Source organism: Mesoplodon mirus, assembly GCF_964341445.2.
Source record: "Mesoplodon mirus genome assembly, chromosome: 5".
Taxonomy (NCBI): Eukaryota; Metazoa; Chordata; class Mammalia; order Artiodactyla; family Ziphiidae; genus Mesoplodon; species Mesoplodon mirus.
This window is the reverse complement of record NC_138980.1, coordinates 186,024,667-186,047,245: the sequence shown is the minus strand read 5'-3', so window position 1 is coordinate 186,047,245 and position 22,579 is coordinate 186,024,667. Positions and strand designations below refer to the sequence as shown.

Below are 22,579 nucleotides of genomic sequence, written 5' to 3'. Positions count from 1 at the left end.
TCAGGGGTCATGGCTCACTGGCCCAGCTGCTCCGTGACATGTGGGATCCTCCCAGACCAGGGAACGAACCCCTGCATCGGCAGGCGGACTCTCAACCACTGCGCCACCAGGGAAACCCCAGGCAGATTCTTTAGTATTTAATTTACTCTACAAATATTATTGGAAAAGCTAGAAGTATCGTACTCTGTTCATGAAATACTATGGAGTAAACATCGTCTCATAGACAGCAGGCTCGACATCAGTCAGTGTACAGGTGACGTCACTGGGCTGAGGGAGAGCTGACCTGCCCCAGACCCACAGGTGTGACCTCTCAGGGCAGGAGTGGCGCCAGTGCTACATGTACAGGGTGTCAGTCAGAGATGGGGACTCACACTGGTCTTTCTGGTTCCCAGGAGAGGGAACATGACTGATGACAATGATGACAACATCCAACACCCCTGGCAAACCCACTATAAATTTCAGACTCACCATTACCACCGTGATCCCCAATTTACATCCTTGCAGATGGAAATGCAGATGGTGAGGCCACATCCTCAGTGTCCACAGCGAGATGGGATGGAGCTGTGTTCTGCTCTCCAGCACCATTTACTTATATGACCTCAGGCACAGTCCCAGGACTCAGTGACCCAGGGACTCTGGAAAGCTGCTCTCCGGTGGACTTTTCAAGGGAACCTGCTTCCTGAGGTGGGGGCTTTCCTCTGACCATGACACCCTCATATACTGCAAGTCATTCACTGTGAAGGTTTACTTCCAAGAATCATGCATGCTCTCTCACCCAGTGCAGTGGGAACTGTGTTCCCTGACCTCCAATGTCACTGGCTGTGACAGAGAGAGTTAGAAATGAACACTTCTAGAAGGAGTGAGTCTGTGCACTGTGACCAGGTCACCTGCCCAGCATGTTGGAGTCCTGAGGAGCTTCCAGGAGCTGTGTGTTCTTAGTCTTTGGTAGCCCAGGGTATTCCTCAATGTCCACCCACAAGGAAGAAGCCCTGAAGCTCACGGTGTTCCTGCAGACACTCAGTTGTGCACAGGAAAAAGGCAGGTCAGGCTACTGGCCACATCAGCAGTGCTGGGTACCATGAGCATCTCAGGAAGAATGACTACCTTGTCCACAAAATACATGGTGTGGTTAGTTGCTATGAATAAATGCACCTCCAGAGCAACTCTTGATAATATTTAAACTGTTTCAGGGGAAGAAATGTTCACCCAAGTTAAGGGAAACACTAAGTCTGCTGTGAATTACGATAAACATTAAATTTTACCTCACTCTGTCTGAATTCAATGTGATTATTACATGTATGGTTTGTCTCAAATATTTGCACATCCAGGAAATAAACATGAGGTAATGCAGAAAGGGAAAAACAAGAGTCTGTGTCTGACAACTTGGAGGACCCTGAATGTTTGATGGGTATTTATGTGAAATATACACATCCATGGGATTAAAGTGTATTCCCCAAATCTGCCATTGATCCTTGAGCACAGCTGATTTGCTGACTAGTCCTTCAGGATCATTTCATTCCTGGACAAAGTGTCCCCCAGGCATAGGGTGGGGGACCCCAGGTGGAGCCTGAGTTTTCTGACGGCAGAGTCAGCACCCTCCTCACAGGGGGAGCCCCAGATAAAGAGACATCCCTTCACTACTTTCTGCTTTTTATAAAAAGATCCCTCCTATATGCAAATATCCACGTAGTCCACAAGGTAAAAACAAAGTACCTGTTCACTTAAATTCGGGTTTCTCCTCATGCTTGAAGAGATTTTCTGGGCTTCATGAATCTCATCTGCAAGAAGATGAATCCACTGTGGTTCTTCCTCTTCCTGGTGTCAGCTCCCAGAGGTGAGTGTCTCAGGGATTCAGACATGAACACATGGGGAAGCTGCATCTGAGCCCATGAGTCACCGTGGTTCTCTCTGTCCACAGGTGTCCTGTCCCAGGTGCAGCTGCAGGAGTCGGGACCCAGCCTGGTGAAGCCCTCACAGACCCTCTCCCTCACCTGCACTTTCTCTGGATTCTCATTAAGCAGCTATGGTGTATCCTGGGTCCGACAGCCTCCAGGAAAGGGGCTCGAGTGGGTTGGAAGTAGCGGTGGTGGAAGCGCATATTACAACCCAGCTCTTAAGTCCCGGCTCAGCATCACCAGCGACACCTCCAAGAGCCAAGTCTATTTATCCCTGAGCAGCCTGACAACTGAGGACACAGCCGTGTATTACTGTGTGAAAGACACACAGTGAGGGGAAGTCAGTGTGAGCCCAGACACAAACCTCCTGCACGGAGGCCCGTCACCACCAGGGGGCGCGCAGGACCCACCAAGTACAGGGCTGAGGCCTGGGGCAGCTGCAGATAAGGGTTGGGAGGGAATTCTTGTTAGAACCTGTGCTTTCCTCTTCCTGCCCAGGATCTCCACCAGAGACCCTGTTCTGTATCCTAATGTTTCATTGTTGTGGATTATGAAGTGTCTAGAAAATTTTGTGTGCGTGTACATATTTGCTTAATTTTTATTTTTATTATAGTTGTTTATGTATATATTCATATGCACACACACATATAATACTCAAGAATTAAGGTTGTTTTTCATTTCTTTATTTATCTTTTTCTCAAAGGAGCTCAAAACAGCCCTGCGGCTCACCATAATGTTCAATTTGAGCCTGAAGTTCGTGAAGCTTGTAAATATCCTGAGAGTGAACATGAAATTTTTAAAAAGTACTAATTGTTGTTTGCTCTTTGTACATGTGGAAGGAAGAGACACACCCTCCTGCTTTCAGGCAACCTGCACACAGATGTTGAATTCTGCAGCAGGCAGTGTTATAGAACCTAATGCCAGAGTGCTCCAATACTGCTCATGCAATGATCCACAATATTCACAGATTCCATATCTGCAAATTCACCTACTTCTAGATTTTATGAGCACCCCAAAATAAATATGGTCATTTTGTGGCCATTCACAGGCATTTACAATGCAGCTGGTTGTTTGAATCACCCAACACACATGCAGAAACACACACACACACACACACACACATTCCCTTCTGAGGTCAGTCAAGGTGACAGTCACCTTTCTTGTTTCAACTCCCGTCATGTAATTGAGCTCTTTCTGGGGTCATATTAGTGCCATGCTTTTCACATTTCTGTGATTCTTGGCGAATGTTTAAATTACTCCCAGGCATAGGCTGAAGAACAGTCTAGTGTCCCTACACACAAATGGCTGTGAGTGGACTTAGGGAAAATATACATGAGAAATCAGCTTCATTCAGGCATGAGTTATATGGCCATGGGTGGTGAAATGATACTCATGTTTCCAATATACAGCTCATCCAAAACCTGAAGACAGAACTCACTGTTGCATATGGGAGGCAGCCTTGGCAACTTGGCTTAATTCCAAATACAGCCTGGCAAGTGGGGGTTTACGGCCAAAAAGAGTGTGGGGTGGAGCGGACTGGAAATTATTAAGAGGAGAAATACAGGCTAAGGGGATTCTGGTTACACAGATTCAAAAGGATTCTTGCTAAAGGGAGACCTGGGTGATCAGAAACCGTGTGGATGATTGGAAGTTTGATGGATTTGATCAAATACTGCGGGTGATCAGAGTTCAAGGGTGGGGGATTCTCATTATTCTCACTCAGCAGGGCTCTTGACAAAACCTGGCCATGCAAATACAAACACAGAAGCCCACAGGTCAAGACTAGTTGAGAAGAGAATTACAGGAGCCTGTTGGCTAAGGGGTGGTCAAGGGTCTTTGTCACACTTAAGAAGAGTAATAATGAACAGACAAGTGACACAGGGATGCACACAGACACAGAGAGAAGAGACCATCTGAGGATTCAGTGATTAGAGGTCCATCTGCAAGCAAAGGGGAAAGGCCTGAGAAGGACCCAAACCTGCTGACACTGTGACATTACACTTCTAGGCTCCAGGCCTGAGAGGAATCCATTTCTGTTGTTTAATCCACCCAGTCTCTTATTCTGTAATGGCCACACTAGCCAACTAATACACCTATAATATAGACGCAGATAGACATATATGGAAATGTAAGTATCATATTGGAAAAGAAACATCACACATTTTTCGGAGGTGACATGAAGCTGTGTCCACCCTCGACCTCAGCCAGCACCCTCCTCCAGAGCCCTAGAGAAGGACCAGCCATGGCCATCTTTATATGGAAGCATGCTTTTTTTCTGCACATCACACCCAGGCTCAAGAGGAAAACACAACACCTGTGCTGTGCAGAGTCAGGGTTCTCATCTTCACTGACATTAACTCTGAAAGTCAAAGCATTAACCAAAATGAACATGAAAATCTTCTGGTCATTCCTCCTTTTGCTGGCATCCTTCAGCTGTGAGCATCTCCTGGGTCTGAGGAAGGTGGAGTTATGGGGTGACATCTGTGAAGTGGGTGTCTCATTGTTTCTCCTTCCCCAGGTGTCCTGTCCCAGGTGCTGGTGCAGGAATCGGGCCCAGGACTATGGAAGACCCTCTCCCTCACCTGCTCAGTCTCTGGATTCTCCATCACAAACAGTGCTGTCTGCTGGGACTGGATCCCTCAGCCCCCAGGGAAAGGGCTGTGGTGACCGGGTGCTTTGGTTCTGGGAGTAGCACAGCATAAAAGATGTCTCCCCAAAAATGACTCTCCACCTCCAGAGACACCTCACAAATTCAGTTTTCCCTGCAGCTCAGCTCCGTGGTGACCTAGGACACAGCGCTGTGTTACTGTCCCAGGAGCCCCAGTGAGAAATCCAAGTGAGTTAGACACGACCCTCCCTGCAGGGGCCACTCCAACCACCAGGGGGCGCGCAGGGTCTTCAGGAAACAAGAGCACCAATCTCAGGGCAGGTGCAAAGATTGTCACGGAGGGGTTTTCTCTCAGAAGCTGTGGTTTCTCCACTGGATAATTGCCGCCCTTGGAAGCCTCATCCACGATGATTTCAGGGAACTTTCTTGTCTCTAAACTTGAGACTTTTTTCATGGAGTCAGACTTGTCTGTCTTTCCGCATCTATCTTTGGATGAGCTGCACAGAAATATATCTTCATGAGACCTGTATTTGAAGATTAGGTCACTACATTCTGTTATTAGTTGTCAAGTTTTTAATCGTTTAATGACATAAATAATTTTTACTGTTGAACTTTAAATCTGCTTTCCACCATCAGATGGGTTTCCAATTCCTCTCATCCTGAAAATCTCTCGAGTCCTATCTGATGCAATGCCTTTCACTTGAATAGTATGAGTCATGTTGATATTCAGAATTTGATGTCCATAAAGCACTGCAGTCATTTTCCCCTCAGAGGACATTTTGAAATGTCAGCACACAGGTTGGGCTGTAACCTGTGGGACGTGTTTCCTGTACCTTTTTATCTAGTGTGGAGATTGATAATAGATAATTAGATAAAATAGAGAGTTAGATAACAGGGAAGAGAAACAGGTATATCCTAATCGTATGGAAAATAACCATAAAAACTGACTACATAACCCATTTTTAGGAAGTGGTAATGACTCGAAGGTGTAAAGATGATACCAGCACCCGTATGAAGTTATCTGTATAAACATAAATATTCAAACAATTTTTGTAAATACTTTTCCAGCTCTCTCGTCAATCCAACGGTGAGTGTCTGGTTTTCTCTCTAAGAAATCGACAAATGTATTCCAAATGGCTGCCACTGGCATTCCGTCCAGCAAGCGGCTGAGGGGCCTTTTGCTCTACATCATCCCCAATATTTGAATTTCTTATTATTTTGTGCTTTAACTGTTGTAATACGTGAGTAGCAGTATCTCATCATCGTGTTATTTTGTCTCCTTAACGAAGAATCTTCTTAAAACCCTTTATCTCTTCTCTGTGGAAGGACCTTCAGATCGCTGGCACAGAGCTCATGATTTTCACGTTTTGTTGCTGTCGTTGAGCTGTGAATTCGCTGTATACTCATGGTACACGCCCCGTATAAATATGATACTAGAAAGCGCGCTCTCCACGTCTGTGCTTTCAGTCCCTTGTCAGTGAAGTTATTGTTGCTGTCGCTGTCGTTGTTTTCAGGACAGAATTTTTAATGGATACAGAAAAATTACAAATTTATTTTATGAATGATGTTTGGGATATTATACCTAAAAATTCATCATGAAACTCAAGGACCCCCATAATTTCTGCCACGTCCATACTCCAGGCCATATACAGGGATGGAGGGTTAAGACCACCTTCTTGAAGGGAGGATGACCATGATGAGTGACCTGAAGTTCTTCCTTAAGGGAGATTTATCCTACCTTCCCCATTAGGTATATTTATTCAATCTCTTTACATAAGTATAACTCAAGATATTTGTTTCATACCTTGTGTTAGGGTTATATAGTAAGGCATTTTCTTTGCTTCTGTGATTGTTACAGCTTTTCACCCATGTGGAGCTCTTTCAAATTGTCTCCTGTATCCTCTTTACGGGCGCCCATCCATTTGTGTGAACACTTCTTTACTTTCTGGTGTTAAAAGTATCTGCGGCATAATCGTGTATTATTATCTCTGGCCCTAGAATTAGCCATGCCTCAGATGAGCTGTGGATCCTTTTCTGGAAAATACTATTAGCAACCAGAAGAGTCGGTATTAGGATACTAATGCTGGTGTCCTGTCTACTGAGGGCATTTCCTCTAGACCCTATAGCTAATAGACCTTGGAAATATATCTGTGTGCACTACCCCATGTATACACACACACGTCTGCAACTATCTCTGTAACTCACCCTCTGACCTGCGTTAAGGTAAATGTGAGATCCTTCTTACATCTCCGATCGTAGTGCAACATCACATGGGAAAATCCAGCCTTTCCGCCTTGCTTGTCTGTTACTTTCCATCCAACAGTGAGAAGCCTGGCTACACCGATGCCATTCAGCTACTAATTGTTCAATTCCACATGCACAGTAATAAGAGAATGCTTAGCCTGACTCCTGATGGAAATACCGTTACCCTCCACGCTCTAGTGCTCACGTGCAGTGGCTTAGAACTTAGCCTTCAGACTCCAGTCATTTCCGAAGTCAATTAGGTCAAGACCTATTTTCCCACCTTCTTCGGACATGTTAATTCATAGATTCATATAATATTACGTATCATCTATACAGTGTGCATCCTTCCATCCTTGAGTCTCTGACTTATAAATGACATTTATATTTATATTCAATAAGGTTCACTCTATCTGCTATTACTTTATATATTTGGACAAGTCCATAGTGCAATGTTTGCACCACTGCAATTTCATAGAGAAGAATTTCACTATCCTTAAATATTGTCCATGTTTCTCTTATCAAACACCTTCTCCCAATTCCTGCTAAATGCCCATCTGCTTGCTTTATATATAAACGTGCCTTTTCCCAAACGCGAAATAGGTGAAGTTGAACGTTTTCAGACCAAATTTTTAATCAGCAATATGCATTTAGGATTCCCTCATGTCCTTTCATGGTATAATAGTTTAATATTTGAATTGCTGAATACAATTCCACAGCATGGAAACCTCACACATTCTTTATCTACTAATTTACGGAAGAACGTATTTATTGCCTCCATTTTTTCTCAGCTGTAAGTGAAGAGACCACAATAATTCACAGGCAGTCTAGGATGGAGCTGTAAGTTTCAAGTCAGTTATGTAAATATTAGGAGCATGACTTCAGGGATCTTATATCAAGTTCTATCTAGTTGTGTAAGTGACTGCCCTGACGAAGGGCTCTGATGCAGGGACCACTCAGCTGTCCCAATCATCATCCTGAAAGGAAGTCAGAGCCCAAGCAATGTCCACACAAGGTGGACACAAGGCCCAGCCCTCAGACCTGGCTGTGCCCCCCGCCTGCAGTCAGTGTCACCCTCGCTTACACGTGAGTGTGCATCACAGGAGCAGGTCCTGCAGCTGAACTTGAGCCTCTCACAGTGACCCTGCATGGGGCAGGGTGGGCTTCTCCTCCAGGCCCTGCCAAGCAGAGACGGTGAACAAAATAAAGCGCTGCTGTCCGTGTAAACTGCCTGGGGTTGTGGCAGGCTTTTGTACATCAGTCAACACCTGGAACATTCTTATTCATTTCCGTGTGCGATCCTCTTTCCCCATTTCATATGTGGTAAATATATGGCACAGTGGGACTGGATGAAGGGACAAAGGTCATACTGTAAGTGGAGATGCTATGAAACAGTGCTGATCCAGGTCCAGAGTCAAGGTCCTCCTCCCCATGATACAGGAGGACCTAAGAGCTCAGGCAGGAATCCTGGGCTGTCCCAGATAGGAAGACACACCTGTGTGAATAGAGAGGTAACACCATCTGATTCACACTTTAGCAGGACCACGCTGACACTGGTGAGATAGTTAGGAGACATTGGGACACTAATACACCCTAACCACACTCGACCTCAAGGCATCCTTTTATAGTTTAATCTTATAGTAGTTTTTATTCCATTCAGCAGCCTAAGTCAGGATTAACATTTTTATTCTTTGTTATTCTGAGAGTATTTGTATCTCTCCAAGATTTAAATTTGTTGCTGTCTTAGCTCTATAATTATCTGATATTTTGGTGAGATTTTGATAATGTGCAACTTGCCCCATTTTGAGGGTGTTTTAAGAACTTTAAATACGAACCATTTTCTCAGATTCTCATCTCTCTACATCTCCAAGATGAGTATCCGCTTTATTGTAACACGCAGAAACTGGAAACAATTCCAAGATCACACATCAGCTTAATAAATAAGCCAATCATGCTATGATCATTCTTTAAATGCAACCTGTTATAAAACCAAGGATGCTTGATACACACAAAAACATGAGAGTATTCACAACTACTGTGCTGAGTAAAATAACCCATAACAATGAAAATACATACAATATGATCCTACTTTTATAAATTCTAGAAAATGGAAAGTAACCGGAAGTAACAAGGGAAGATCACGGTTCTGTGGGGACAGGATGGAAGATAAGAAGGGACTGGAAGGAGGAAACCCAGAAACTAGTGAAAATAATGAGAGGAATTGATTCGTTCTCTCCTGGTAATGCTGATGCCTCCGTCAGTATTTATCAGAGTGTTCATTCTGAGTGTGTGCGCTTTCTTATATGTCAAGAACCTCATTAAAGTAATTACAAATAAAGAAATGCATGACTTGGGAGGGAAGGGGTGAAGGGAAGATACTGAAACATAAGAGACTCTTGAAAATACGTCTCATGAACCCTGACCCCCTCCATATATTTTAGGTAAACACGAGAAAAGAGCAACGTCATCATGACCTCATTCCAGGAGGGGGATCTTCAAACCTCACCCGGCAAGTCCAACCCTGTCCTGGGATAGGTTCAAGGGAGCAGCCTGGTGCAGAGCTCAGGTGCAGATGCCGGATCTCACGGTCACTCCCTGTGTCTCCTTGGACACTCCACACACCCGCCATTCCTCTGGGTGTAGTTACACCTCTAATATGAGGGTAACAATGACAGCGACATCACAGGATGTGTGTGCATATGTAAAATGACATATGGGTGCTAAGTGTTTAATCTGGAACAATCACACAATGAAAGTCATATTTCCCAAATGCTATCAACACCACAAAATCCAAGACTCTCACACCTGCTCTGAGACCCTGCCCTTTCTGAGGACATTCAATGACATAGCCTCTTATATACTACAAGGCCATGCAAATAGGGTCCTTCCTCTGCTGATATAAAGCAGCCCCAGCCCTGACCCTGCAGCTCTGGGAGAGGAGCTCCAGCCCGGGATTCCCACGTGCTCCCACTCGGGGTTCAGGACACAACACTCACCATGGACTTTGGGCTGAGCTGGGTTGTCCCTGTGGCCATTTTACAAGGTAATTTATGGAGAGCAAGGGATACTGAGGATGTGAGTGGATATGTGTGAGGGAATCCGTGGCTGTGTGACAGTCTCCTGACCAGGATGTCTCTGTGTTTGCAGGTGTCCAGTGTGAGGTGCAGCTGGTGGAGTCTGGGGGAGGCTTGGTGCAGCCAGGGGGGTCTCTGCGACTCTCCTGTGCAGCGTCTGGATTCACCTTCAGTAGCTATGCCATGAGCTGGGTCCGCCAGGCTCCCGGGAAGGGGCTGGAGTGGATCTCAAGTATTAGTAGTAGTGGTGGTTACACATACTATGCAGACTCTGTGAAGGGCCGATTCACCATCTCCAGAGACAACTCCAAGAACACGCTGTATCTGCAAATGAACAGCCTGAGATCTGAGGACACGGCCGTGTATTACTGTGGGAAAGACACACAGTGAGGGGAAGTCAGTGTGAGCCCAGACACAAACCTCCCTGCAGGTAGACAGGAGGGGACATGCAGGGGGCACTCAGGACATACAAGTGTGTGTCTCAGCCCCAGGAGCGGGTGCAGATGGTTGTTAAGGGCTGCTTTCCTCTCAGGGTCTAGGGTTTCCTCTCCATACAGCAGTTTTCCCTGGGGAACCTCTCTGTACTCATCCATGGTTCCTTACTTACACATTCAGTCTCTGAATTAGAAAGAGTTTTTGAAATAGGGGGAAAAATGTCATATAGGAAAGGCAGAGACTCAAACTTAAATATTCACGTTTTCCCTTGTCTAAATCTTGTCTAAATCTTGTCTAAATTGACCTGTTTCAAAACTATCCCAGCGGATCTATAGAAAGTTGAACAAATTTTTCCTTCCTCATTGTGAAATCTCAGTCCTGCCCTACTGATAGACCAGCTGTCCCTGCAAGGAGGCTGGCACTTGACTTGCCTCCTAACCCCTTGCATGAGAAGCATAAATGAGCTGAGCAGCCCCGGATCCTCAGTGGGTCGCTGGGAGTGATGCCCATTAGAGGGGATGTGGGTGGGGGTGTTTCTACATGTGCTCCTTGATTCCAGGCCCAATAGAATCCCTATACGCTTAGATAATACCTGCATCCTGTTCTACTGTGCAGTTTATTTTATGTCAACTATTCATCGTCAAAGCTACTACCTACAGGCACATATGTAGGTGGTAGGGAAGGTTTATAGTCAGGTGGATAATAACATGAATCTTCAGAAGCTGCTGACAACAAATCTCCTTTCTTCACCACAGAATCTTAGATTAACACTAAAATGCAGGAAAATCACACAGGTTCTCATTCCACGAAGAGTCCTGTAGCCTCACAGGCAGGCCCGCCTCTGTCCAGGAACCTTTGCAGGGGCAGCCAGGTGCAGGGTGGAGAAACCCCGGCCTCGACAGGACGTCTCACTGTGTCCTGATGTGTGCTCTCCAGCACATCACCTGCCAATTCCAGGCTGCAGTTCAGCTTCACATCTGGAAGATTCAAGTCAAACGATACCTACATCACATGCTTGGTGTGCATATGTAGAAACAAAATAATAAAAGAGGCCCTGAGTGTTGGGGCCCAGGGTAGGTTACCTCAAAATATCCCTCAAAGTGACTTAACAGAGAGACAGTGCAGAGGGACATTGTGACATTCCTCCCTGTAACCCTGAAGAAACAAATAAACCTTCCATGTGAAAGATACTTTCCCTGTACCTGGAGGTGGAAATGAAATGGTCCTTTGCCCCATGCCTTCTGTCTGCCTTTTTTCTGTGCAAAAATTTTCGCCTAAGAGTAAGTTTAATCAAAGAAGTGAGAAAATTTAGACAGGAATGAAAACTACAGCAAAAAATAATAATAGTTTAGTCATTAAGCAAATCAAGGCCCTTTAGTTCGTCCTCAAGGGCTACAGATAATATTCTTGTCCATGGCCCGTGAGCTGTCTTGTAGATACTGAAACTCCCACCAGGAGGAAGAAGTTAACTGCATGAGGACCAGACTGTAGCCATGTCATATGATGCCACAATTCCAAGAACTGGCCTGAAAGAAATGGGAACAAACGGACCCTGGAATTGAAGATAAACTCTACTTAAAACAATCAAGATGAGGCTGATCACACTACCACGTGACCAATTTCAAGATGACTGTCAGAGTTGACTGTCGTTTCTGCCTGTAGCCCCCTCCCTCCACCTATAAAAGCCCTTTCCCACACATTCTCAGTGCGGGGTGACCTTTGGAGAGAAGTCTGTCCCCCACCCCCGGGTGCAGGCAGCCAAAATAAAGCAAACTTTCCTTTCTACCAACGCTGCCTCTTCATTGGTTTCTCAGCACCGAGCAGCCGGACCCTGCTTTCCATTGCAGACGGTTGTCACCAGGGATGGGGAATTCAGGCCTGGAAGTCTCTATGAACAAACGTTGTTCCTTCTGTAATGACTATGCCAGCCCAAACCCTGCTTACGTTCTTCACTAATTGAGCACCAAAAGCATACATTTCCTCCTTCTACCAATTCCTCACAAATATTCGGTCTTTGTCTAAAAGGATGAAAGCTGCCTGCTTTGCCCACTTCTGGGTCCATTTCTATGGCAGGTCCATGCCTATGGTTAAAATGTTTTTCTTTTCTCCTGTTAATCTGTCTTTGTTGGTTTTACTATCAGTCCAGCCTCAGGAACTCAAGAGGGGCAGAGGAGGAGATTTCCCTCCTGACAAATCCAAGTTGGTTTTTCTTCAGCCTCATTCTGGACAACCTCTGATGAACCACAGTCCTCACGGGCCACTTTCACACTCCTGACGTCACCTTGCCACTTGTGTTCTTCTGCAATCTCTACTTTGCATTTCCATCTCACCATTTGATATTTCTTCAAATCGCTGTGAGATTTCAGTGTCCATTGTCTGGATATACACAGTTTATTAGTCATTCCCTATGAAAGGACATCTTGCTTTTTTCCTAAATTTGGGCAGATATCAATAAAGCTAACTAAGCATCGTGGGCAGGATTTTCTCTGGACTAAAGTCTTATTGTCTTTAAGGTACGTACAAAAGAGCACTATTTCTGAGACATACATAGGAGTATGTTTACTTTCACAAGAAGACCTCAAAATGTCTCCCAAGGTGCAACCCGTTCTGCATCCCCACCAACTGTGAATGGACCCCCTGATGCTTCATACCCTCCAGGTGTTTAAGGTTCTCAGAGTCCTGATCTGATCCACTCTTATAAGTCTTCAGGGATATGTCCTTGTTCTGATTGGCATTTCCCTGTGACATATGTTCTCCCACAGCCGTATTTGCAAACTCTTTTTCTTTTTGGTCAGGTCTCTGTTAAGGATTTTGGCAGATATTTTAATAGTTTTGTTTCTTCCTTATTGTTGAGTTTAAGACTTCTTGGTACATATTAGATAACAATCAGATATACTAGATTTCTCTTTTGCAAATATTTTCTGCCAATGTCTAGCTTGCCCCTGGGTAAATTTCAAATGTTTTTTTTTTTTTTTGCTTCTCAATTATTAGTTGTGTTTCTATTACAATGAAAAGTGAACTTACACTTTCACTTCCTAAGCCATGGGACTTCATGTGGGAACATGTCACATTACACTCAAAGGCCTCTTTCAGATACTACAAGGACGGAATAGGTAAACAGAGGGGGGACTTCTTCAGAGATGTTCTTCTGGAAAAATAGAAATGTACCAACATACCCTCCTTCCTGTCTTGCTGGTGAGAACTGTGCTGCGTGTCCACAGAGACACAGATCCTTGATGAGAGAGTGAGATTTCATCAGATAGAATGACCGTTTCCTAACAATAAGTTTTACCCGTGATGGATCTGAGTTTATGAATGATTGTAACTTGAATGATTCAATGGATTTAGCAATGGTTGAAAACAAAATCAATACCAGGAATTATTATTATTAATTTTAATTTAGGTTGCCCCAGAGAAGAGTTTGACAATTACAATTTCAAACACATTTCCATTACTTTGACTTATACCTCTTAAAATTTAGGTACTTCGTTGTTTCATAATAAAGGTTTCATCAACATCCCACACATTTGAAACTGGATTCCAAGTGGACCTAGAAGATGAAATGTGAGGACAGCGAATCTCTCTACATTCAGTAACCACTAAGGCAACTAATTTAATATCACACGAGGACACTGCTGATTTCCAAGTATAGTTCCTGCTTCTTCTTTTCTCAATGATTCCAACAAACATACTAAATGACCTAAACTATCTGGCCTCAATGTTCCTAAAGTCCACACCTCATTCTGAGCTCATGTTCTCAAGATTTTATAAGGGAAAACACAGAGACCTTCAGAAGGACCTGTCCACGTGGTCACCATGAAACCCACCAACATCAGTCCTTCTCCCTCTCATCACCATTGTCAGGCCCTCTTGCTGTGACCAACTCTGGTAACCTGCAAAACAATATGACTTAAATCTCACCCCTTCTTTTTCCATCACCCATTGGTCATCTCTAATGGATATTCCCTCCAGCATTATAATATGATATAGTCTCCAGATGTAATTAACTCCAATTAGCTCCACAAAGGAAAAATAACTTTCTTTTAGTCCTGGTGACCTAACACATTTTTCCTAGGGTTAAATAGACCCGAACAACACATCCCCAACCACTGAAACATAAAGACACCTGTTATATATCTTTCTATGTTAACATGGATTTGGATGGATCTCCTCTAATCCACCAGCTCAAGAAAGGCAGGTCAGATGCTGGGGCATCTGTACAAATGCAGGCCCTTCTTTCACCTGGTGAATAACGGGCTCAGCTGGCTCTAGGTTTTAAATGCCATCCCTTCCACTCCCCTATCCCACAGCGTATCAGCTCAATTTTCATGTCCTGACAACAGGGTCCAGACTTGTCCTGTGATTCTTGCCCATATTACATGGTTGGCTCTCCTATTATTGACATTCACGCAGGCAGATTCTTTAGTATTTAATTTACTTTACAAATATTTTTGGTAAAGCTAGAAGAAGTATCGTACTCTCTTCATGAAATAGTATGGAGTAAACATCGTCTCATAGACAGCAGGCTCGACATCAGTCAGTGTACAGGTGGGATCACTGGGCTGAGGGAGAGCTGACCTGCCCCAGACCCACAGGTGTGACCTCTCAGGGCAGGAGCGGCGCCAGTGCTACATGTACAGGGTGTCAGTCAGAGATGGGGACTCACACTGGTCTTTCTGGTTCCCAGGAGAGGTAACACCACTGATGACACAGATGACAGCATTCAACAACCTTGGCAAACACACTATAAATTTCAGACTCACCATTACCACCGTGATCCCCAATTTACATCTTGCAGATGGAAATGCAGATGGTGAGGCCACATCCTCAGTGTCCACAGCGAGATGGGATGGAGCTGTGTTCTGCTCTCCAGCACCATTTACTTATATGACCTCAGGCACAGTTGCAAGACTCACTGACTCAGGGACTCAGGAAACCTGCGCTCAGGTGGACTTTTCAAGGGAACCTGCTTCCTGAGGTGGGGGCTTTCCTCTGACCATGATACCCTCATACTCTGCAAGCCATTCACAGTGAAGGTTTACTTCTAAAAATCATGCATGTTCTCTCACCCAGTGTGCTGGGAACTGTGTTTCTTGAACTCCAATGTCACTGGCTGTGACAGAGAGAGTTAGAAATGAACACTTCTAGAAGGAGTGAGTCTGTGCACTGTGACCAGGTCACCTGCCCAGCATGTTGGAGTCCTGAGGAGCTTCCAGGAGCTGTCAGTTCTTAGACCTTTCTAGCCCTGGCCATTCCTCAATGTCCATCCGCAACGAGGGAGCCCTGAAGCTCACGGTGTTCCTGCAGACACTCACTTGTGCACAGGAAAAAGGCAGGTCAGGCTACTGGCCACGTCAGAAGTGCTGGGAACCATGAGCATCTCAGCAAGAATGACTACCTCGTCCACAAAATACACAGTGTTGTTAGTTGCTATGAATAAATGCACCTGCAAAGCAACTCTTGATGATATTTAAACTCTTTCAGGTGAAGAAATGTTCACTCAAGTTAAGGGAAACACGAAGTCCGTTGTGAATTATGATAAACATTAACTTTTACCTCACTCTGTCTGAATTCAATGTGATTATTACATGTATGGTTTGCCTCAAATATTTGCGCATCCAGGAAATAAACACGAGGTAATGCAGAAAGGAAAAAAAACAAGAGTCTGTGTCTGACATCTTGGAGGACCCTGAATGTTTGATGGGTATTTATGTGAAATATACACATCCATGGGATTGAAGTCTATTCCCCAAATCTGCCATTAGTCCTTGAGCACAGCTGATTTCCTGACTAGCCATTCACCATCATTTCACTCCTGGACAAAGTGTCCCCAAGGCATAGGGTGGGGGACCCCAGGAAGAGCCTGAGTTCTCTGAGGGCACAGTCAGCACCCTCCTCACAGGGGGAGCCCCAGATACAGAGACCTCCCTTCACTACTTTCTGCTTTTTATAAAAAGGTCCCTCCTATATGCAAATATCCCTTTAGACCACAAGGTAAAAACAAAGTACCTGTTCACTTAAATTCGGGTTTCTCCACCCGCTTGCAGAGATTTTCTGGGCTTCATGAATCTCATCTGCAAGAAGATGAATCCACTGTGGTTCTTCCTCTTCCTGGTGTCAGCTCCCAGAGGTGAGTGTCTCAGGGATTCAGACATGAACACATGGGGAAGCTGCATCTGAGCCCATGAGTCACCGTGGTTCTCTCTGTCCACAGGTGTCCTGTCCCAGGTGCAGCTGCAGGAGTCGGGACCCAGCCTGTTGAAGCCCTCACAGACCCTCTCCCTCACCTGCTCTATCTCTGGATTCTCATTAAGCAGCGATAGTGTAGGCTGGGTCCGACAGCTTCCAGGAAAGGGACTGGAGTCAGTTGGTGTGATGGGTTATAGTGGAAGCGCCTATTATAACCCAACTCTTAAGTCCCGGCTCAGCATCACCAGGGACACCTCCAAGAGTCATGTCTATTTATCGCTGAGCAGCCTGACAACTGAGGACACAGCCGTGTATTACTGTGTGAAAGACACACAGTGAGGGGAAGTCAGTGTGAGCCCAGACACAAACTTCCTGCACGGAGGCCCGTAACCACCAGGGGGCGCTCAGGACCCAACAAGTACAGGGCTGAGGTCTGGGGCAGGTGCAGATAGGGGCTGGGAGGGAATTCTTGTTAGAACCTGTGCTTTCTTCTTCCTGGCCAGGACCTCCACCAGAGACCCTGTTCTGTATCCTAATGTTTCATTGTTGTGGATTATGTTGTGTCTAGAAAATTTTGTGTGCATGTACATATTTGCTTAATTTTTATTTTTATTATAGTTGTGTATATATATATTCATATGCACAAACACATATAATACTCAAGAATTAAGGTTGTTTTTCATTTCTTTATTTACCTTTTCCTCAAAGGAGCTCAAAACAAACCTGCGGCTCACCATAATGTTCAGTTTGAGCCTGAAGTTTGTGAAACTTGTAAATATCCTGAGAGTGTACATCAGATTTTTAAACAGTATTAATTGTTGTTTGCTCTTTGTACATGTGGAAGGAAGAGACACACCCTCCTGCTTTCAGGCAACCTGCACACACATGATGAGTTCTGCAGCAGACAGTGTTATAGAACCTAATGCCAGAGTGCTCCAATACTGCACATGCAATGATCCTCATTACTCACAGATGCCATATCTGCAAATTCACCTACTTCTAGCTATTATCAGCACCCCAGAATAAATACTGTCATTTTGTGGTCATTCACAGACATTAACATGTGGCCGGCTGTTTTAATCACCCAACAAACACACACACACACACACACACACACACACACACACACACACACACACGTTCCCAGCTGAGGTCAGTCAAGGTGATTGTCCCTTTTCTTGTTTCATCTCCCGTCATGTAATTGACCACTTTCTGGGGTCAAATTAGAGCCATGCTTTTCACATTTCTGTGATTCTTGGCGAATGTTTAATGTAGTCCCAGGCATAGGCTGAAGAACAGTCTAGTGTCCCTACGCACAAATGGCTGTGGGTGGACTTAGGGAAAATATACATGAGAGATAAGCTTCATTCAGGCAAGAGTTATATGGCCATGGGCAGTGAAAACAATACTCATGTTTCCAATATACAGCTCATCCGAAACCTGAAGACAGAACTCACTGCTGCATATGGGAGGCAGCCTTGGCAACTTGGCTTAATTCCAAATACAGCCTGACAAGTGGGGGCTTATGGCCAAGAAGAGGGTGGGGTGGAGTGCACTGGAAATTATTAACAGAAGAAATACAGGCTAAGGGGATTCTGGTTACATAGACTCAGAAGGATTCTTGCTAAAGGGAGACCTGGGTGATCAGGTATCCTGTGGGTGATAGGGGGTTTGATGGTTTTATCACATACTGTGGGTGATCACACTTCAAGGGTGGGGGATTCTCATTATTCTCACTCAGCAGGGCTCTTGACAAAACCTGGCCATGCAAATACAAACACAGAAGCCCACAGGTCAAGACTAGTTGAGAAGAGAATTACAGGAGCCTGTTGGCTAAGGGGTGGTCAAGGGTCTTTGTCACACTTAAGAAGAGGAATAATGAACAGACAAGTAAACTAGGGATGCCCACAGACACACAGAGAAAAGACCATCTGAGGATTCAGTGAGAAGAGGTCCATCTGCAAGCAAAGGGGAAAGGCCTGAGAAGGACCCAAACCTGCTGACACCGTGACATTACACTTCTAGGCTCCAGGCCTGAGAGGAATCCATTTCTGTTGTTTAATCCACCCAGTCTCTTATTCTGTAATGGCCACACTAGCCAACTAATACACCTATAATATAGACGCAGATAGACATATATGGAAATGTAAGTATCATATTGGAAAAGAAACATCACGCATTCTTCAGAGGTGACATGAAGCTGTGTCCACCCTGGACCTCAGCCAGCACCCTCCTCCAGAGCCCTAGAGAAGGACCAGCCATGGCCATCTTTATATGGAAGCATGCTTTTTTTCTGCACATCACACCCAGGCTCAAGAGGAAAACACAACACCTGTGCTGTGCAGAGTCAGGGTTCTCATCTTCACTGACATTAACTCTGAAAGTCAAAGCATTAACCAAAATGAACATGAAAATCTTCTGGTCATTCCTCCTTTTGCTGGCATCCTTCAGCTGTGAGCATCTCCTGGGTCTGAGGAAGGTGGAGTTATGGGGTGACATCTGTGAAGTGGGTGTCTCATTGTTTCTCCTTCCCCAGGTGTCCTGTCCCAGGTGCTGGTGCAGGAATCGGGCCCAGGACTATGGAAGACCCTCTCCCTCACCTGCTCAGTCTCTGGATTCTCCATCACAAACAGTGCTGCCTGCTGGGACTGGATCCCTCAGCCCCCAGGGAAAGGGCTGTGGTGACCGGGTGCTTTGGTTCTGGGAGTAGCACAGCATAAAAGATGTCTCCCCCAAAATGACTCTCCACCTCCAGAGACAACTCACAGATTCATTTTTCCCTGCAGCTCAGCTCTGTGATGACCTAGGACACAGCGCTGTGTTACTGTCCCAGGAGCCCCAATGAGAAATCCAAGTGAGTCAGACACGACCCTCCCTGCAGGGCCCACTCCAACCACCAGGGGGCGCGCAGGGTCTTCAGAAAACAAGAGCACCAATCTCAGGGCAGGTGCAGAGATTGTCACGGAGGGGTTTTCTCTCAGAAGCTGTGGTTTCTCCACTGGATAATTGCCACCCTTGGAAGCCTCATCAACAATGATTCCAGGGAACTTTCTTGTGTCTAAACTTGAGATTTTTTTTCATGGAGTCAGGCTTGTCTGTCTTTCCCCATCTATCTTTGGACGGGCCACACAGAAATATTTCTTCATGAGACCTTTATTTGAAGATTAGTTCACTACTTTCTGTTATTAGTTGTCAAGTTTTTAATCGTTTAATGACATAAATAATTTTTACTGTTGAACTTTAAATCTGCTTTCCACCATCAGATGGGTTTCCAATTCCTCTCCTCCTGGAAATCTCTCAAGTCCTGTCTGATGCAATGCCTTTCACTTGAATAGTATGTCATGTTGATATTCAGAAACTGATGTCCATAAAGCACTGCAGTCATTTTCTCCTCAGAGGACATTTTGAAATGTCAGGACACAGGTTGGGCTGTAACCTGTGGGACGTGTTTCCTGTACCTTGTAATCTAGTGAGGAGATTGATAATAGATAATTAGATAAAATAGAGAGTTAGATAACAGGGAACAGAAACAGGTATATCCTAATCGTGTGGAAAGTAACCATAAAAACTGACTACATAACCCATTTTTAGGAAGTGGTAAAGGCTCAAATATGTAAAGATGATACAAGCACCCGTATGAAGTTATCTGTATAAACATAAATATTCAAATAATTTTTGTAAATTCTTTTCTAGCTCTCTCCTCAATCCCATGGTGAGTGGTTTTCTCTCTAAGAAACCGACAAATATATTCCAATTGGCTGCCATTGGCATTCCGTCCAGCAAGCGGATGAGGGGCCTTTTGCTCTACATTATCCCCAGTATTTGAATTTCTTATTATTTTGTGCTTTAACTGTTGTAATACGTGAGTAGCAGTATCTCATCATCGTGTTATTTTGTTTCCTTAACGAAGAATCTTCTTAAAACCCTTTATCTCTTCTCTGTGGAAGGACCTTCAGATCGCTGGCACAGAGCTCATGATTTTCACGTTTTGTTGCTGTCGTTGAGCTGTGAATTCGCTGTATACTCATGGTACACGCCCCGTATAAATATGATACTAGAAAGCGCGCTCTCCACGTCTGTGCTTTCAGTCCCTTGTCAGTGAAGTTATTGTTGCTGTCGCTGTCGTTGTTTTCAGGACAGAATTTTTAATGGATACAGAAAAATTACAAAATTATTTTATGAATGATGTTTGGGATCTTATACCTAAAAATTCATCATGAAACTCAAGGACACCCATAATTTCTGCCACGTCCATACTCCAGGCCATATTCAGGGATGGAGGGTTAAGACCACCTTCTTGAAGGGAGGATGACCATGTTGAGTGACCTGAAGTTATTCCTTAAGGGAGATTCATCCTACCTTCCCCATTAGGTATATTTATTCAATCTCTTTGTATAAGTATGAATCAAGATATTTGTTTCATACCTTGTGTTAAGGTTATATACTACGGCATTTTGTTTGCTTCTGTAATTGTTACAGCTTGTCACCCATGAGGATCTCTTTCACATTGTCTCCTGTATCCTCTTTACGGGGCCCCATCCATTAGTGTGAACACTTCCTTACTTTCTGGTGCCACAAGAATCAGCAGGATAATCATGTGTATTCTCTTCTCTGGCCCTAGAATTAGCCATGCCTCAGCTGAGTTGTGGATGCTTTTCTGGAAAATACTATTAGCAACCAGAAGAGTGGGTATTAGGATACTAATACTGGTGTCCTATCCACTGGGGGCATTGCCTCTAGACCCTATAATCTAACAGACCTTGGAAATACATCTGTGTGCACTACCCCACTTATACACACACGTCTTCAACTATATCTGTATCTCACCTTCTGACCTGCGTTAAGGTAAATGTGAGATCATTCTTACACCTCCGATCCTAGTGCAATATCACATGGGAAAATCCAGCCTTTCCGCCTTGCTTGTCTGTTACTTTCCATCCAACAGTGAGAAGCCCGGCTCCACCGATGCCATCCAGCTACTAATTGTTCAATTCCACATGCACAGTAGTAACAGAATGCTTAGCCTGACTCCTGATGGAAATACCGTTACCCACCAGGCTCTAGTGCTCACGTGCAGTGGCTTAGAACTTAACCTTCAGATTCCACTCATTTCCAAAGTCACTTAGGTCAAGACCTATTTTCCCACCTTCTTCAGACATGCGAATTCATAGATTCACTATAATATTAGGTAACATCTATACAGTGTGCATCATTCCATCCTTGAGTCTCTGAATTATATATTACATTTATATTTATATTCAAAAAGATTCTCCTATTACTTTATATATTTTGACAAGTCCATAGTGCAATGTTTCCACCACTGCAATTTCATAGAGATGAATTTCACTATCCTTAAATATTGTCCATGTTTCACTTATCAAACACCTTCTCCCCAATTCCTGCTAAATGATCATCTGCTTGCTTTATATAGAAACATGCCTTTTTCCAAATGCGAAATAGGTGAAATTGAACGTTTTCAGACCAATTTTTTAATTAGCAATATGCATTTAGGATTCCCTCATGTCTTTTCATGGTATAATAGTTTATTATTTAAATTGCTGAATACAATTCCACAGCATGGATACAGCATGCATTGTTTATCTTCTAATTTATGGAGGAACGTATTTGTTGCTTCCATTTTTTCTCAGTTGTAAATGAAGAGACCGCGATAATTCACGGGCAGTCTACGATGCAGCTCTAAGTTTCAAATCAGTTATGTAAATATTAGGAGCATGACTTCTAGGATCTTATATCAAGCTGTGTCTAGTTGTGTAAGTGACTGCCCTGACGAACGGCTCTGATGCAGGGACCACTCAGCTGTCCCAGTCATCGTGCTGAAAGGAAGTAAGAGCCCAAGCGATGTCCACACGAGGTGGACACAAGGCCCAGCCCTCAGACCTGGCTGAGCCCCCAGCCTACACTCAGGGTCACCCTCGCTAACATGTGAGTGTGCATCACAGGAGCAGGTCCTGCAGCTGAACTTGAGCCTCTCACAGTGACCGTGCATGGGGAAGTGTGGGCTTCTCCTCCAGGCCCTGCCAAGCAGAGACGGTGAACAAAATAAAGAGCTGCTGTCCGTGTAAACTGTCAGAGGTTGTGCCAGGGATTTGTGCGTCAGTCAACACCTGGAACATTCT

General features: G+C 44.5%; 1 gene segment (V, D, J or C); it reads left to right on the top strand.

Moving 5' to 3' along the window:
* Window positions 1–9,741: 9,741 nt before the first annotated feature.
* Window positions 9,742–10,208, top strand: LOC309805434 (immunoglobulin heavy variable 3-23-like). The segment is given in 2 exons: window positions 9,742–9,787; window positions 9,892–10,208.
* The last annotated feature ends 12,371 nt before the right edge of the window (window positions 10,209–22,579 follow it).